Source organism: Pezoporus occidentalis, unplaced genomic scaffold, assembly GCF_034315485.1.
Source record: "Pezoporus occidentalis ecotype Australia unplaced genomic scaffold, CSIRO_AGI_Poc_V1 ctg4, whole genome shotgun sequence".
NCBI classification, from domain to species: Eukaryota; Metazoa; Chordata; class Aves; order Psittaciformes; family Psittacidae; genus Pezoporus; species Pezoporus occidentalis.
In genome coordinates, this window is record NW_026915724.1 from 29,601,761 (window position 1) to 29,619,500 (window position 17,740).

At 42.4% G+C, this 17,740-nt stretch overlaps 1 protein-coding gene across 2 annotated transcripts in view; it reads left to right on the forward strand.

Moving 5' to 3' along the window:
* The window catches only part of TSHZ1 (teashirt zinc finger homeobox 1), a 90,683-nt gene that overhangs the window by 60,720 nt on the left and 12,223 nt on the right, over positions 1-17,740 (forward strand). Inside the window, exon 4 of one of the 2 annotated variants that reach the window (XR_009967483.1) lies at positions 4,931-5,000. The exons of the other annotated variant lie outside the window; for it this stretch is intronic. The gene's annotated coding sequence lies outside the window, so the exon portion shown is untranslated. Of the gene's footprint in view, positions 1-4,930; positions 5,001-17,740 lie in introns of those variants that run through there. 2 annotated transcript variants of the gene reach the window in all.

A 17,740-nucleotide genomic window follows, 5' to 3' on the forward strand; every position in this document is an offset into this window, starting at 1 on the left:
CCACCATTTGACAGCTAATGGAGACAGACCACTGTTGTAAAGACTGCCTTTGGAAGTAAAACCCAGCTGAGGGAAACCCAAAATTTATGGCATCCTTCACTTTCCACTCTTCTCCACTGCAAGTACTACACAGCCTATTGGGACATGCAAAGAAATTAGTTTACCCTGAGCATTTGTGAGTAGCAATGTTCTGTAAAAACTAATCTTTTTCTTCCAAGTCCTAGTTAGGCTCAGTTCATGACTGTATGGTTCCAATGTGTAACACTGTATTTGTTCTCACAGAAGCACTGCTACAGGCTCAGCATTGAGAACATCTTCTTCTCCCCTCTATCCCCACAGTCTTCATAGCAAGGAAAACTAGCAGAGCGGCTCTGGAAGTCACTATCCTTCTGCAGGCAGTCTGAGGTGGACTGTGTGGGGAGAGAAATGGGATAACAGGCGATTTTGATCTTGATAAAGAGGTACAAAATTTTATGTTTTCAGACCACCTTTTCACTGCAGTATATGCTACACATGGCAATACAAGGAGCAGCTCTTGAAACTGCCTTTTGGCTTCAGGGTCTTTGACATCTCATTGCTTAGTACTTAAAAAGGTGAAAAAGTTGTGTAGTAGAAGACTTCCCTTCATCCCATGTTCCAAGGGAAAGCTAGACCCATTGTAGGTAGGAGGTGAGATTCATTAATGGCTTTTCTCACTGGTATAAGTCACTTACTAGGCACTTTCATTCTGGACTTTTTTCAATTTAGACTAAAGTACTTTGGAGGCAATTTAAGCCAAACTGGAAAAAGCCACTTTTATTCTGTAATAAGAAAAACTGCCCTGGGCTGCTGTGGCAGGGAAACTGTCTAATGCCAACCAGTGTGACTATAATGGTTTAACTGGAAAACTCTCACACTAAACAAGTTTTAAGTTTATTAATGTGCAAATGTTGTCTCTAAAACACACTGCAGGCTCAGACGCTGCCCACAACTGGTGCAGTACTTTTCAGCCCAAGGTCAAACACACTCAGCATGTTTGCAATGGGCATGCTGCATTAATAATTACAGTAGTATCCCAGTGTGTAGCATGATGATAAAATTTGGTTCAAGGATGCACTGTGTGTCTTTATGTTCAAGGGAGAGTTTGTTCTTAGCTGCCTCTAAAGAAATATCTTGCTAAAGTTTGTAGCAGTTAATTGTCTGCTATTTCTCATCACTGCTTTTCTGGGGTGGGATAATGTGAAAAATTAGATAGCTTTGCCCTAAAAAAGGCAGCAGGTCTAGACTTAACATTGCATGGGGATCTTCCACCCCAATTTTGGGGGTTGGTGAGCATCACATTTCACATTTTTAAAGTATGCTTTGACAGCTGAGAGTCTGGAAAAGTGCAAAGAAGGAATAGGACTGAGGAACGACTAAGAACAGTCTGATGATCAGCAGCCATCAGAAGGGTAAAAGCAGCACAAAAAAGATTGAAACTTGGAGATCCACTGTAAGAAGAAGGAAAAGATAGGAAAAAGGAATGATAGGAGAATAATTGCTATTAGCCAGAGCAGATGGCAGGGATTTTGAAAGCTAAGACTGAGAGGGGTGAAAAGGGAAAGGCTGGAAGGCCTGCTTGCCTGTTAGGAAACAAAAAGGGACCTAGCTAGGTAAAGCTCAAAGGGGCTTTGAGTGCTGGGAGATACAGGCATGCCTGAGTGATGTTTGGGAACCTCTCTGACCTCTTGCAAAAATCATGCAATGAGGCTGAATTTGTCTCAGGAAGGAAAGAAGGTTTTGTGGTGAACAGCTGAATTACTCGATGAAAAGATTTCGCAGGATTGCCTGTTCAAAACATGGAGGGTCAGGGGGAAGGAGGGAAGCCTGAGCAGAGAGTTTGAATGAAGTGGGATGGCAAGCGCTCTTTACCTGGTGTTGCGTAAGATTAGGAAAGGAGCAAAGAAGAAAGCTTTTCATGGAGGAAACTGAATGGTTGTCTTAGTGCTAGTGATCGGGTTTTTCCCACTTGAGTCTTTCTACGAGCAATAACTACATCAAATTTGTTGCAATAGCAATCAGAGCCCAGGGCTCTGAGTATGCTTGTTGCTGTAAAACCACACACTAACATTAGTTGCCATCTCATTTAAGGCAAGACGTAACAAATGGGTGTAAAAGCCATCAGAAAGAGGGGAGAAGGTAGTTCAATTTCATAGGGAGAAAGTGGTTCAATTTCATAGTTTACACATGTACTTAAATTGAGCACTTGTGAGTCACTTAATTTTTGAAGACATTATAATAGATGTGTTGCAGTCTCTACTGGCCGTCCACCTAAGCTGCGCTCAGTTGGCAACTTCACTGTTGGTATCTGGGCATCATTTTAAGTGAGCACTTAAGGTTGAGTATCAAGGGAAGGTATTTATAGTTTCAGCAGAGTGGGTTGATAGCTGTTCCAGCCCCAGATGGGAATTGGGTTACATGACAGATCAGGCTGCCTTCCAATTTTACCCAATACTAGCGATAAGGGGTGGGGGGAGGGAGGACAGCTGCAACCGTATAGTCCTTCTAGGGTTAAAGATCCTAATGCTTTAAAGAGAATGTCTAAAAGAAAATTTCTTTCTGAAATAATTTATGGAAATGCCGTGCTCCCTTTGAAGGTTCCATGTCACTGCATGGCACTACGCAATGTTCTCTTTCTTCACCTGTCAGGCAAGGACCACCTCGAAGAGTCTCACTGCTGATTACTAGTTAATTGTCATTAATAAGTGACAACTGACATTATGGGGGCTTAATGCAGAGAGAACAGAAAAGAGCCACAGATATTCTAATGAGCTGACTCCTACGTGCCCTCTATTGTTGTCGAAAATGAGGAGCTGTCGTCATTGTTCAGGAGATGGGCTTCAATTGCTCTGGAAAAATATTCTCTTTTAATTTCTTTATGCATAGATAATTCCTGGTGCACTCTCTCCCTCTCTCCGTCTGTCTCTCTTGCTCTTTCTTTCTCTCTTATACACACACACAGACACACACACACACACACACACACCTTCCTATGAACACAGTGAAAACTTCCACTGATTATATGCAGTATGTATGAAGGCACAGTAAAGCTTTTTAAGTACTTTGATTTAGATACACACACGTGCAAGCGTATGCATATGCACATACATACAGACTACACATGAATGTAAATTACCAAGACATTTATTTTATTTTAAGAGTCAGGAAAGGAGTGGGCACGGACACCTTCACTAAGAAAAGGAACCAAAAGGGGGTGGTCAAGACTATACTAGCTGATGTATGAAGTTAGGGTTGAGGAAGTCCTGTTCTGTCCCTACGCGAGGCATTTTGAAACGATGGCAATGAATGCGCACAGATTTCAGACACAGGTACCTAAAATTAGGTCCTTGCTCTTAATTTAAATAGTAGCTTAACGACTTGATGATTTTCAAAACTGTCAAACAGGCAGGAGCTCCCAGCGAGGCGGTGGTGGCTGCGGATGCTCAACACTGCCTGCTGAAAGTCAAAACCGTTCTTTGCACTCTTGCTGAAGATCTCAGCCAGCAGAGGGCCAGAAATTTGGGGGAGATGATTTAATTAGACATCCAACTCCTGGTTGCATTTACTGAGAGCTTTAGAAATCCTGGGGTTCTGCTTACACTGGACAAGTATGATCAATCCAGGATCAGCTGATTCTTGTGCAATGCCAGGTGAAATGTATCTATACCTATAGAAGCAACTCCTCTCTCATTTTGTGGGTTTGGGTTCCTGAGGGTGCTAAAGACAACCACCTCCAAGAACCTCTCCAAAAGTCAGGAAATTGCACATGATCCTTGAGGTAAAAATTTAGGTGAAACAAACTGAAGCCAGAGGAGTTGTTATGATGATGCTGGCTTCTCTTACCAATTTTGAAGCAACACAATCACCTGTATAAAGTCTCTTAAGTACAACCAGTACTTGAGAACTAAATTGTAGAAGAGGAATTTTCTATTTTTACCAGTAAGTATCCAAGAGTTTCCATTCTGCAGCAATAAATTGCATGTCTGTATTGCTCTCTAACATTTAAGGCTCTGTGGTTTTGACTGAGAACTGGCTTATCCAGGGTCTTTCAACTATCTGCAGAAAGGGGAGAGCATATCGTTCTAAGAGGAATTTCATTTCCATTGCACAGCTTGTTTAAAACTCAAGACTCACAGGAAAGAAAATGAAAATGAGATGTCTCTCATATAGTGCTCAGAGGAAAGACATTCATTAGCATTCTCTGTCTTACTGCCTGCCAAGGCCCAAACAAAAGATACAGTCTGGAACAATGGCCTGAAATGAGGAACACAACTGAAGCAGCCATGCAGGAAGCCTGCCATTTCCCATGGTTCAGGGACCTGGAGCCAGTGTGTAGAGTGTCCTGAGCACATGTGTGGAAGTGGAAAACTCCTCAAATAACAGTAAGGTTTTTTTATTTTCTTCTTAATGCTGGGTTTTTCATTGAAGTCAATGGATGCCATGTCTTCCATTGCCATAATGCAACCTGATGGATCCTAATTCCCAGCTCTGTGTGTGACTTCAGATGTGACCTCTTGGTGGCTGAACCTACCTGTCTTTTAAGGAGATGAGATAATGCCTGTATGGCAGAGAAGACACATGCTATAATCTTTGATGAGTTTGTAATAACACGCAGAGAGCATTTCTTGACGTTGCCAGTGTCTTTTCAGTTACTGCTCTGTCTTTAAATTTCCTGTTGGAGAAAGCAGTTGAAAAGATCACAGTCCAAGCCATTTCAGTTCCTGAGGCAAGAGGTCAGCTTGATGCTCTTTGTGGTGCTCCTCTACCATCTTACCCTCTGGGTTAGGAAGCTCCCCACTGCCAACCACTAAGCTCAGTCTAGGGTCACAGCTGCCAGAGCATTTTCATATCCAAATCTATCATAACAGTTGTTACTGTCCTCATAATTCTTCCCTTCTTGCTTCCTTTCCAGCTGCAGCAAAACAATTTTGGCAGCTTCTGGAAGTTCTCTGCCTCTGGACCCAAGCAAATCTGATGCTGGATATCAGTGATGGCAGCTGAAGTTAGTACATTGAGTGGAGCAGGTAAAAGTCGGTGTCCTAGGTAGACTGGGTGTTTTATTGCTTTTAATACCAATGATCTTATTAATGCTGCTGCAATGTAGCAAAAATTGATGGAGTCATTCCTCAGTGGAGTCGTTCCCTTCTTTACCGAGAGTCCTGCAGCATTAGCATCGAACAATTGCTCTCTTGCCCTATGTACTTCTTCCCTCTCAAATGAGAGTCATTAACCTTATTTTCATTGCATATGTGTACTAGAGATTGTCACTCAGACCTCTTAGACATTTTAGCAAACACTTTCAAATGGCTGGGACTCTGGCTGCGGTATTCTTCTTTGAATAATTTACAATCATTAAAATGACATCAGACTATCTCCAGTTCTGGCATTCTTTCCAGTTGCTGTCTCTCAGATGTCTATGTGGGATGAAGCTAAAGCTGGGTCTGTAATGATGGATGTCCCTTGCAGAAAATGGTTTAGAATAATCCAGGACACACAACAAAGCCAGAACTGGAGATAGTCTTATCTCACTTTCAGAGCTGTAAATTATTTAAGGGAGTGCTCCAGCTCCAGGAAACTGAGGTTACAGCAAATATTAAGCTTCCTGTATGGCTATTTTTCTTGTGTCAGGTGATGTGGCAGAGTTTATTCATAGACATTCATGGACTGTGGAAATAATCAGCAAATGAGGAAAATATTTCATTTTCTTTTGCTATTTCTCATGTCAGATTTCTAGAGTACTAAGGCTTGAAGTTTAGGGCCCTTTGCATTGAATTCAGATCCATAAAAATCCTCTTGATGGCTAGGAAACATTGCGCCAAACTAAGAGAAGCATTGTCAATAGAGATTATTACAACTTCACAACATGCTCCAAGTAACAAGATATCATTTATCTAATCAAATGCAAGATGCTCCAATCCAGTGACTGTTAATAAGTAAATAACTGAAGAAACAACATGATGAAGCTGCAGTGCATGAAGCACTCAGAGATAGCTTGTGCAGTCTATCTCGCTTCAGCTGGCATCAGAAGCTTGCACATGCTCCCTTCTTTCCTTAACACATCCTTGCTTGGTATATAAAATATATGTGAAAACAAGCTGGGATAAGAAATACCTATATGTACAGCTGATACTTAAGAGGAAATTTCTGCATTATCTTGGACAGGGCTGCTTCAAGTGATAACAGCAGGGGAGGGGGTGCCTCCTGTGTGCCCTCCATGGCCAGCATCAGCGGAGAAGGGACCCCTCCATAGGGCAGGGCAGCAGTTTCTTTACCCTATATGAAGTCCATACCTATCTTGGCAGCGCTACAGAACAAGCTAAAGCTAATCTTTCCCTCCTCCTTCCCCAAGGCAGTGTTGGATCCTCCAAATACACATGCAGCCAGTCAGTGAGCAATGAGCACCTGCTGTTTCTCATGGGGGGGATCCCTCCGAGACTCTTCAGTCACTATGGACCATTTGGGCATCCCTGATCTGTGAAGGAAGCATGGAATTTTGCCTCCTTTTCTAATTGACACAGAGACAAGGAGGAAGAAGAAGAGGAAAGGAGGAGATTTGATTGTTCATATCAAAGTGTTAATTTGAATTTGGAGGTGGAAAAAGTGTGGCTTTTGTTCTGGTAACAACTCTTGCCTTTGGTTTCTTTTTAATGTTAAGCTGATGGTAAGTAGGTAAAAATCATACTCATTTGTGAAAAAGCATTTTTTATGTAGTGTATATAACAATATCAGGAGATGGGGGTAGAATTTCAAAGTGGTACTTTTCTTTGGTTCCTTCCCTTTCAATAGCTGTTGTTTTGATTACTCTGTGCCTTAGGCTATCATTAGAATCTTTTTGTGTGTGGAAGTATTAAGTCCATAAATATGAAAATAAGCCTGTAATTGACCCATGGACTGAATTTATTTCCATTAGATTCTCCTGCTAGTATAAAAAGCACAAACTGGAAGAGTGATATTTATGTGCGTATGAAGCTCCCCAGCTCTGATGGTATATCATATATTTGATAACAAGGTTATGCTCTTAAAGGGACTACTCAGCAAGACAGGGTGGGGAAAACAGGTGTCTTATTTTAGTTTTGAAAGCAAAACTGGGTACAGCCATAAAATACATGCACAGCACATACCATTATTTTGATTAATCGGACTGCTAGGGAACAGCTTATAATGAAAGCTGATCAGCATGTCCCAATCAGTCTCATTAGATTCCTCGGCAAACACCTGGAGAAAGGCAGCCAGCGGAGGGTACTTTGGAGGCAAGAGAAGCCAAGTGATCTACCACTGAAAACACCAGGGCTGCTACACCTGCTTGTGTGCTTTAATGGAGCTTTATGGTACACGGGGAGGTTTCTCAGTTAAATGGGACATAAAGCTCAGCTGCCTTCTGTGGAGGCTGTGTGCTGTTGCTGTGCCCTATGCATCATGCATAATATTCCAGTTGTTGCCTCTGTTTGTGGCCACAGCTGTAGTTCTGCTGAGCTGCTACATAAAGTTTTCCGGGGTTGCCTTTATTTTTTTTTCCTTCTGGATTTTTCCACCTTCCCACTGTGATTAAGGACCATATGGCACAGCTATTACATCAGGACCTGCAGGCAATTCCCACTCAGGCAGTACACTGGAGTAGGGCTGCACATTGAGGAAGAAAAGGAAGGAGGAAGTGAAGGAGGGAGGGAGGGGAGAAGGTGGGAGAGATTACTTCCAAAAGAATATTCAGGGCTTGTGTCATGAGACAGGCAACTCTTAATTTGCCCACCATGAGCTCTGTTACCATCCACCACAGCCTACTTACTCTCCCTGTGTGGTACAAGATGCTGGTATGGCCGCCTAGTCCTCTGTTCCTCACCAAGGTTGGCTTGGCAGGAGGATCACAGCTTGCAGGGTCCTTAGTGCCACAGCTTTGCCCAAGGAATGACTCTGGGCAGCCTGCTCTGGCTGTATTTGGAAGGTGTATAAGATGGCATGAAAGGGGTATGTGAGTTCTTAGATAATTTCCACATCACCCGCCCTCCCCAGTTGATCTTTTCTTTTTTGCTGATGTTCTGGGGACTGATGATACAGGCCAAAGGGAATCATATAATTAAACAAAATATAATTGAGACATTGAGGGTTTTGTTTGTCCGACTTAAATCTAAATTTCTTTCAAGGGGGTTAAAAGTAGAGAGGTCTTTCGACAGCCTTCCCATTTGTTTCTCCTAGTAGCTGTTAGCGCTGCTTTGAATTAATGGCCAATTGTCTTATCATAGTTTGAGAAATATGATGGGCTGTGAAACCAAACAGGATACTGAGTACCTAACACATCTAATTAAAAAGAAAGAAATGAAACAGTGGCAAATGAAATTGGTATCTGATCTCTAGCCAGTGCTGCAAAAAACAGTCAGGAGTCTTGATCATGAAGCTCTTCCTCCATCGTGCAGGAGGTCTCTGTGGTACAGGTTACAAGGGTGACCCTACAAAAATTACTGGGAACACCTATTACTTCCTTGGGTATGTGTTCACCTTCATGTGAGACCTTCTTTCTATTATGTGGTATCTCATAAGAGAGCCTGTGTGCAGAATGGTCTCACATCAGCATGTAGTTAAGCTATGCTTTCTTTCCATGGATGTGGTCCATTCACAAGTGATGTCCAACCAGTACTGAGAGGGAGGAGCACCTTCTGCAGTGCTGATTTTTTGCACTTCTTGGTGGATAAATAAAAAAAAGATTATAATGTTGGCAAGATGCTGCCAACATGTCTTTTGAAATGCTGTGTGGTGTTGTGAGCAAGTTCAAAGAAACCACTGCTCCAACCCCATTGACCTCAGAAACCAGCGCAGAGCACCTGACTTCGTGGTTGGAAAGCCATTAACCATCAGCCTGGCACAAATAAGCTTCAAGTGCACCCATCAGCAACTGAAGCACTGGAGGCCTCTCAAATATGCTTCAGGTCAGGTTGTGATAGAAAGACAGGCTCTTGTTGCCTTGGTGGGTTTGCTCCCAGTCATAGAGGGCAGCTACACATCCAGCCGTATAACCAAGGATGGGGAGGTAGCAATGTGGAAGGTGTGTGACCAGCTACCACAAAGCTCCAGTAGATGGTCAATCTGTCAGAGCAGAGTAGCTTGCCAGTGCACAGCAGCTTGTGGTGCTGACCTTCATGATTTCACTCAAAAATTTGCAATATCTGATGTTGTTATTCAGGTCCTAGTGCCTATAGCAGGTGATCAAGGGGGGAAACACATCTAAGTGAAGCTTCTAGCCATGAGATTTGCTGGTACAAGTTTTAGGATATCACCCTAAGGCTCAGTTGCAATGAAGAAAACCAGTCCTCTTTTGCAAAGTCTCATAGTTATTGTCAAGTTTTTGTTGGTTACCTATTTTCAAACTATCATTTCAACTCATAACTTTCCTGCCCTGGTCTTATTTCATCATGATGGAGCAGTGACTGGATGGTTATTTGAATGCAGGGCAGCCAGCATGGCTAGAGAAATACCACGGGGGGAAGAACTGGAAACAGGCACCAAGAAAAATAATCTGTTACCAGCAAAACCAGTGGAGGCAAGACCCTGCTGGTGTCAGTTATACCTGAGGGAGAAGAGGCACACATAGACATGCTACCCCCTTTGGAAGGTCTCCAACGCTAAACCATAGCAGAGACAGTGGCACACTTCTGGGCAGGGAGAGAGGGAGGCACGGGGAAGGGGCATCATGGATGTTGAACTTCCCATCCTGCAGTCCTTACTCTGGGGAGGGACATGCCCTCCCAATGGCTGTGTCAGTGGCGCAGTGGGAGAGGACACAAGGCAGGGGTTTTCTGGGCCACTCTCCATTGCTCCTCTGGGAGTGCTGACAGAGAAGAAGAGTGGGAGCAGGAGCAGTCTGTAGATAGTTTGGTTTCTACAGCAAGGGGCACATTTTTAGTGCACAGTAGACGAAGTAGCCACACAACTCCCATTAACGATAACGCAATTGCGTGTGTGAGTTCCTATTCACTGTACTGAAAATTTAACCCTAAGGGTCCACATAAATTCGAGCTTTTGACCATGTGAAATGTTGTTTTATGGGCAATAAGGACACCGAGAGGCAGCTACATGTTTTCCTAAGCTCTGGCCACATACCAGTATTTGTCTGCATAATTCTTCAATTTTTCTTCCCAGATTCTTCATACAATGTACACATTGCTTATAGAGTGCAGGCAAAAAGATGGTTTTAACAACAGAATGCTTTGTTATTAAATTAGGCCTTGGAACTATAATTCCCTATCTCTGTATTTTGATGAGAAACCCTCTACAATGTTATCAAACTAATATATTGTAGCAAATTCTATATCTGCTGCCTGTGCCACGTATAATATGAACTGTATGAGAAAGAGCTAACTTCCTAAAGAAATTTTTTTCCTCTGTCTCTATTTCTCACTAAGAAACACACAGCTTACTGGCAGGTCGCGTATTCATGCTGCTGAGTCTTCCCTTTTATTTGATTATGTAAATGGAGAGGGACTGTTCTCTGGTACACCTTGGCAAAATTTAATTTCTAGTTTATGCCTAAAAATCTCACCCCCTCCCCAAAAGATTAGCAATTGTCAATAATGCTGCGTATTCTCGCTCCCCCTCTTTCTCTCCCACTTTCTTTCCTTTTCTTCCCCCCTACCCCTCCTGCTTTTTTACCTTGCAGTGTTATCAGGCTGTCTTTCAAATAACTAAAGCAAGGAGTTTTGCAAGGGAGGCATATATCCTCTCAGCAGACATGTTCAGCATTTTGAACTCCACAGTTGTAAACAATGGACATGCATATATTTTAAAAAGAAACTTGAAGTAATTTATCTTAATTTAAAACTGACTATTCCTGCTCAGGCTTTTTCTTTTTTTCTCCTGGAATACTACACATGTAAATCCTCAGACAATCTCCTGGTAATTCATATTAATACACTTGGGGAAATGGTTTGGATTCAAAACAAATGTTCTCACAAATGTAGTTATCTCATCCTCCTCATTTTCTAGATCTCCAAATCCAGCTCATTTAACCATTTAGCAACAGGAAGCAGTAATGTGCTTTCCCTGCAATGCTCAGGAGCAGCTGCCTGGACCCAGAGGCAGAGATGTCTTGCTGTGTGTGCCTGGACTCCAACAATGTGACCTGCAGAGGTGCTCGTGGGCATCTGTGCTCCCCAAGAGGCAGGAGCACTGGGGGAGCAGGAGTTACAGCAGGGATCTGCAGGAGTACTGGGGTTTGCTTATCTTGTTGGTGTATTCCCTGCCCTGATCCCAGCTGATGTACGGCAGTAGTAGAGGAGTTAAATAGTGAACAGTTAAGAAGCCTAAACCCACAGTAGGTAGATTGGCCTGCTAGAAGAGCAAATCCCATTTTGCTTGACTAATACCTCTCTTTTGTTTCCTTGGTGACTTCTCTTCCTGTTTATCTTCATAAAGATGAGAAAATCATGCAAAATGGGTTTTTTCTTGTTAAGCCAACTCATGGTGCACCAGGTGAGCCTGACCATACTCCTGTGAATGTCTCATGGGATAGTTATTTCATCTTGAACCTGGAAGAGACTTTGAGATAAGCATCATCCTGCTTTTCTTTCCTTTGCTTTTCCTTTCCCCCTGCACTCTCCGGGAAATAGTAAACCAAGAATTCTCATGTTCTGAAACAGTGCAACAATGAGGTATGCATACAGTCTTGTTCTGTATAAACCCTTTTGCTTGAAAATTAAACTTTAATTGAAAAATAGGTTTCTCGAGGAATCCCTAGCCAGTGTCTACTCAATTACAGCACTGTAACAGTTGCAATGGAAAGCTGTTTATGTTAGCTGCAGTCCATGTGATATGTGGAGTATGCTTCAGATTTAAAATCAGCATTCAAGGCCACGACTATGTTTTGATGCTCCAAGCAGGAGATTTTATGCATTTAACATCAATTTTATGCATTTAACATCAATTTTATGCGTTATAGATCTTGCTGTACCTGGGCGCGGAAGTAACCATATGACTCTGTTATTCATTCTGAATTAACTGTGAACAAAACATTTGCATCAACTACTCATACAGTGGCTGCTTTTGCTATGTCTCTCTAGGTGGCAGCTAAGTGAGTCGGTGTCTTATTTGATTGGCTTTTAGGCAGAAGGCTTTACAGGTGCTATAAGCCACAAAAGGAAAGCACTTCGTTTGGTAGCCGCATTGACTCACTGACAAAACCCTACATTACTGCTCACATCAGTATGGTGTAGGCAGTTTCATTTGTGATCCCTTGTTTGTCTCTTGAGCGAAATGAAGCTAACATGCTGAGAGCTGTCTTCGGCTAGTCACACTTTGGCAGGTATGTGTGGGTTGTTTTTGTGGTCATAAAATTTTGAGTGGTGTAGAGCATCGAGTGTGTTAGAATGATACCTGATAACAATGCTGCATCTTTACGATGTGTCAGGCTCTGTCTGATAAATCCTCTTGCTTTCCTTTCTGTTCCTCAGGATGTTTTAACTTCCAGAGGAAACACTGATTTTTACTGCAGAGGTGGGGGTGCAACTACTCAGCCTATGCAAGGAGCAATGTCATACCCCAAATTAAAGCAATCCATAAGGTAAAGCAGGGGTCGTAGCAACATGGGAGTTTCCCAAAATAACCATAGGAACCTTTTCTTCCATTCTGCTATTCCCAAGCCAATTGGAACTTTTTACAAAAAAATTTGAAAATAATTTAATCCTCATTAAATGATGATGTTCACAACATTTCCCACCCTCACCCCCACTGAAATCTCGTAAGAGATTTTAACATGCATATTTAGAAAGCTCTATCACAACAGCTCCAAAGCGGCTGTTATAATATTGATGTTGTTTTATACAGTCAGTTGTAAGTTATAGTCTAAAGGAAAGGTTTAGGGCAAGATATAAAAACAGGATGTGACTGAGTGATTTAGAAGGAAGAAGGGAGGAACTCCTAAGAACTGGCACAACACTGCTCTAGGAGCAAAAGGAGGCAGAGACTGAGACTGAAGGTGAAGTCCAGAGCAGCAGAAAAATGAGTGGGTAGGAAAGCAGGGTTGTGAAAACACCATCCATAGTCACTTTGGGGCCACAAAGATTGTTTTTCAAAGCTGCCCGCTCTGTGAAGAAAACCAGTTGCCACAGTGTGCAGGCTACCTGCTAGGTGGATGAGTAGAAAACAGTTCCGTGATGGCAATGCAGGGTCACAGAAATAACCTTACTTCCTGCCATGGGTAAAGGGACCGTATTTGAGTGCAATAGCAGGTTAGGGAACGAGTAAATTGGGCTATCCCTCAGCTCTGCTGTTTATTTCTGTGAAACTCAGTGGTTTCTCATTCTTCCCTATGCACAAAAAGAAAAACCCCTGCTTGCTTCTGCAGAGGCTGAACCTTTTCAGCTTTAATGGGCGCCCTAGTATTTTGCCGCATGCTGCATGCAGCAGGTCTGCTTTCATCGGTCACAGCTTTCTTTGGGCTTACAAGGGCATGAAGGAAAAACATTGCCTTAGCCTCTTCAGCAAGGTGAGCCTCATAGATGAAGCGCCAACACGGGAGTCACCTGGACACAATCCCACTATCCTCTTTTGTGAATACTTGAAGATATTTTGGAGTAATGTGCTCCTCTGCTGATTCATTCTAGCAGATAAGCAGGAATGTTTCTTTCAGAGGGAAGTGACAAAACTGGTTTACTTTCTTTTTCAAAGTACTTATAAAAAGGTACTTTCTTAATGCCAAGTTGGGTGCCTTCAGAGCAGCAGGATTTTAGATGTACAAGACAGAACAGGTCTTTTTTTATTGGTAGAGTGGTCATGATGGTTTGGGAAGTGCAAAGGCTGTTCCTTCCACACCACATCCAAGATGCTCTCAGCTCCTCAGAAGGGGAGCTGCTTTATCTGGGGTTTTCAAGCCATCCCTATATGCACTCAGCCACTGATTACTCATCTCGTCTCCTTCTACTCCATATTCCTGCCAAGAAGAAATGCAGTTGTCTCATCTACAGATCAGTCCATGGTGTAGGTTTCCAGCGCAAAGTGATCTGTGACAGGCTGTACGGTACGATCACCGCAGGCAGCCTGACTTCACATTAAATGTAATTCTTTCTGTAATTCTTGTTGCTCATTAACACATTGGAGGCCTGATCCTGATTCCTTTGAAGGAGATGACAAAGCTCCCACTGAACATAGCGGGAGGTGAAAGGAGGTCATTGCTGCTTGACAAAAACAAAACGCTATGGTGCTAGAATTGCTTGAGAAGCGTAAATCCAGCAGTCCTTAAACTCTGTGATTTTTATTTCACCTACTTTTTTTAATTTTAAAGCTGCACCTCTTCATTATGGCACAATTCTATAAAAACCACTGAGCGGTGACCCCAACCCTACCCGTGGCCATGCCAGTGGTCATATCCAGGCAGGCTGTGCACAATGCCGGGGGTTTGGCTGCCGTGGGCATTCAGTGGCTCAGGGAAAGTCTGCTCAGCATCTTCTGGCGATGGTGGGCAGAGGCAGTGTGCTGCCCAGCTACAACCTCCAGCTCAGTCTGGATGCTACTGAGTTTCCACCTTGAGCTTTGCCTCAAGCTTCAAGCTCTCCTGAGGTTTTCCATTCCAGCCCAAGGCCCTGTCAAACACTCAGGTTTGGGCAGACAGTACCTTCTTGGGAAATGGCCATGTGTAGAGCCTGGCATTGGCTGAGAACCATCTCTCCCTCCATCTCTGGTGCCACCGCAAGAGACCCACACCTCTGCCCTCGCTGCTTGGCAGCCTCTTTGTCCCTCAGTCCTCCCGGCCCTCCCTGGCAGCCCTGGGCTTTGCTTTTCAATCAACCAGCCCCTCTGGTTTCCGCAATCACCTTGTGCAAGCAGAAATAGGACTGTAATCTGAGCGAGCCCACAGTCTCGAAAGCTGTCTGCCTGCTTCACTTGGGTTTCAGCACGCTGCCACCTCACCTATTGAGCTAAATTTCCCATTACAACTTGAATTTAAATATTCTAATAAATTTGTTTTAGAAACTCTTACAGCTCCCCTGTGCCATTTGCAGGGAAACACTCTCTGGGTTTTTTTCTGAGAGATGGAGATTTCTTTGTGCTTGGGGTGACTGATTGAATTTTACCTGCGCTAAATTATATTTGCACATTCTAGTAATTGCAAAGGGCCACACAGAGAAACAAAGCATTGACTGCCGTTGTACTGGGATTTCCCAGATGTATAATTTCAAATTGATATGAAAAAAACCCTTGCAATGCATTAATAATAGCAGAAAATGTAACTCAGTTGGCCAAGGGTGAACAGAGGTATTTTTTTTCTTTTCCAAGCTGCAAAACACGCTATAGACCTCAGGTGACTAGCATTTATTGTTAGAATGGGTTTTCTATTGCATACCTTCTGAAACACAAAATAAAGATTTATACTGACCAACTTCTCTGTATGTAACAGATCTGGATCATACCTGGGAAGCTGTGTGGGGCTTTTTTTGAAATGAAAGCAGGTTTTTGTCTAATTCAAAGGCACTTTTCAGTTATTCAGTCTTCTGGCAGGCCACCTGTCCTTTTTCTGCTGCTAGATATTATCTCATGGTTGGAAATATGACATTGAAAAGGAAATCTTGGGCAAACAGCACATACTTTTCAAGTAATGTCAGAGTGTACCGAGAATGAGAGGTAATGATGCTCAGTAAAGATACCAATGGTATACTTACATGTTTATTAATAAAGCATGAAGATTAGCTATTTAAGGGCATAGGCGAATGTCAGAAGACTGGTTTTCCCCACTCTCCCCAAAATCAAAGGAGATGAAAAAGCTCTGACATGCATTTAATAATAATAATAATAATAATATATCTAACATGTAGCAATAAAGTGCTATGCATACACCTCTGACTGGCTGCTGATAGACTTCAAGGTGGTTTCTCACGGGTCTGGAGCATACACCTATGTCAAGCATAAATACTTCACTGAAACGATGCCGGTGGCGGAAGGTACTGTGTCAGAGGGAGATGGATACACAAAGTATTAGCACATTGGTCTGAATAGGAACCTCAATATCGTGCCAAGCTGTGGTGGTATTTTCTAAAAGAAGAGAAGGTACTCACAAACCTGAATTTTAGCCTTAGGATATTGCTACTTTGGATTCTCTGTTTCTCAAAAAGGGGAGGTTTATGCACCATTTTCCTGTTTGGTTTTGCACAGCTGTTTTTCTCCAGCACAATGCTACCAGCAGCAATAACAAACTTCTATTATCACCACTATTTTTAATGCTGTGAGAAATAGTAACTGAAAGTCACCTCCTTGTCTGCGCCTTACAAGCACTTCTTCCTTTCCACTCAAACACTGGGAGTACAAAGCTCAACTATCACTGCCTTCATGCTCTTGCAAATTTTAATGCATTATTAATAATTTTGTAACATATTTCTTCAAGCTCTTTAGCAGAAAATGTTATTTCAGTGCTGCCTCTGATAAGAGTCTTAGTCACCATGTGCACTATTTCCAAGCTACCATACAACCTGAGCTTTTAATTTGTTCCCCCTGTTTAAACACAGGAAGGACCTTCTGAGAATAATATTCCTCATTATTGGATTGCTTTTGTGAATCGTTTCCTGGGTTTCTAGGTATGCTTATCATCGTATCATAGACAGTACAGATGGGAGACCTATTAACTAATCTAGCGCATGGTCCTCCTCTTACCCCCGCAATGAGACATCATTTAATTTGTGGAACATATTCATATCCAGATAAATCCATATTCGTGCTTTGGAAAAGACCCAAACAACAATGCCATGGAAAAAAACATCCCCCCAAAGGAGGTATTGCCATAATTGCTGAAGGCGGCGATCTGTCCCTTGGCTCAGGTCAACTTTGCCTATCCATAAATGCCCTTGCAAAAGCAGGACCCAGAAGGGTGACCAGAGAAAGTGCTGTGTGGGATAAAAGGGTCTTGCTCCCTCCCTTGTCCTTGCTGTAGGGTGCAGGAGGAAAAGACCCAATTAGCTGAAAAACATTAGCAGGTAAATGATCTTTACTGTGGGCCCAGAAGCTGCCAATGGCAATGTAAGGAGATGGTGAGATGGAGTCGCAGAAGGATCTGAGAAGAAAAGGAGATTGACAATTTTTGACTGAAAACGTATTTGTTGAAAAATAGTGAGCTGACAAAACTGAAATACTTCAGAATAACATCTCAACTTCTTCAGAATGTCCCGATTTTTCATAAAAAAAATGAAATACAAAATGCCTGTATAATTTTCTGCAAGTGTTAACATTTTTTTTCAATTGACAAATCAAATTTTTTCTCTCAATTTTATAATTGGATTCTATCTTATTTCCACCAAAAATCTGAATGGCTAAAACCAGGAAAAGTGTGTGGGAGGAAACGATGGTGGTGCTTTTTTTTTAAATACATTCTTTCTGGGAAAAAAGATGGGGAAAATAATTATTGCCTCACCCTTCCTCCAGGAAAAAAAAAAAAGAAAAAGAAAAAGAAAAAGGGAAAAGCTTTGTACCTTTGTGTTTCAAAACGTTGTGTTCAGACACTGCATGCAAATGCTCAAGAAGGACTGAAAACCTTTTGTTTCTTTTTAATACTGCGTATTCCTGCTCATGTTGATATATATTATATGTAATATAATAAGTATATACAATCCTTAATAACTGTAATGACAAATTTCATAGCAGTGATTATTTATACCCTACCTTCTAGTGAATGGGAATGAACAGGATTTTGTCTGCCTTCCTCAAAAAACTGAGGGGAAGGCAAAAATGCTCTCAGCACCCGGGGGCTGCCTGTGGG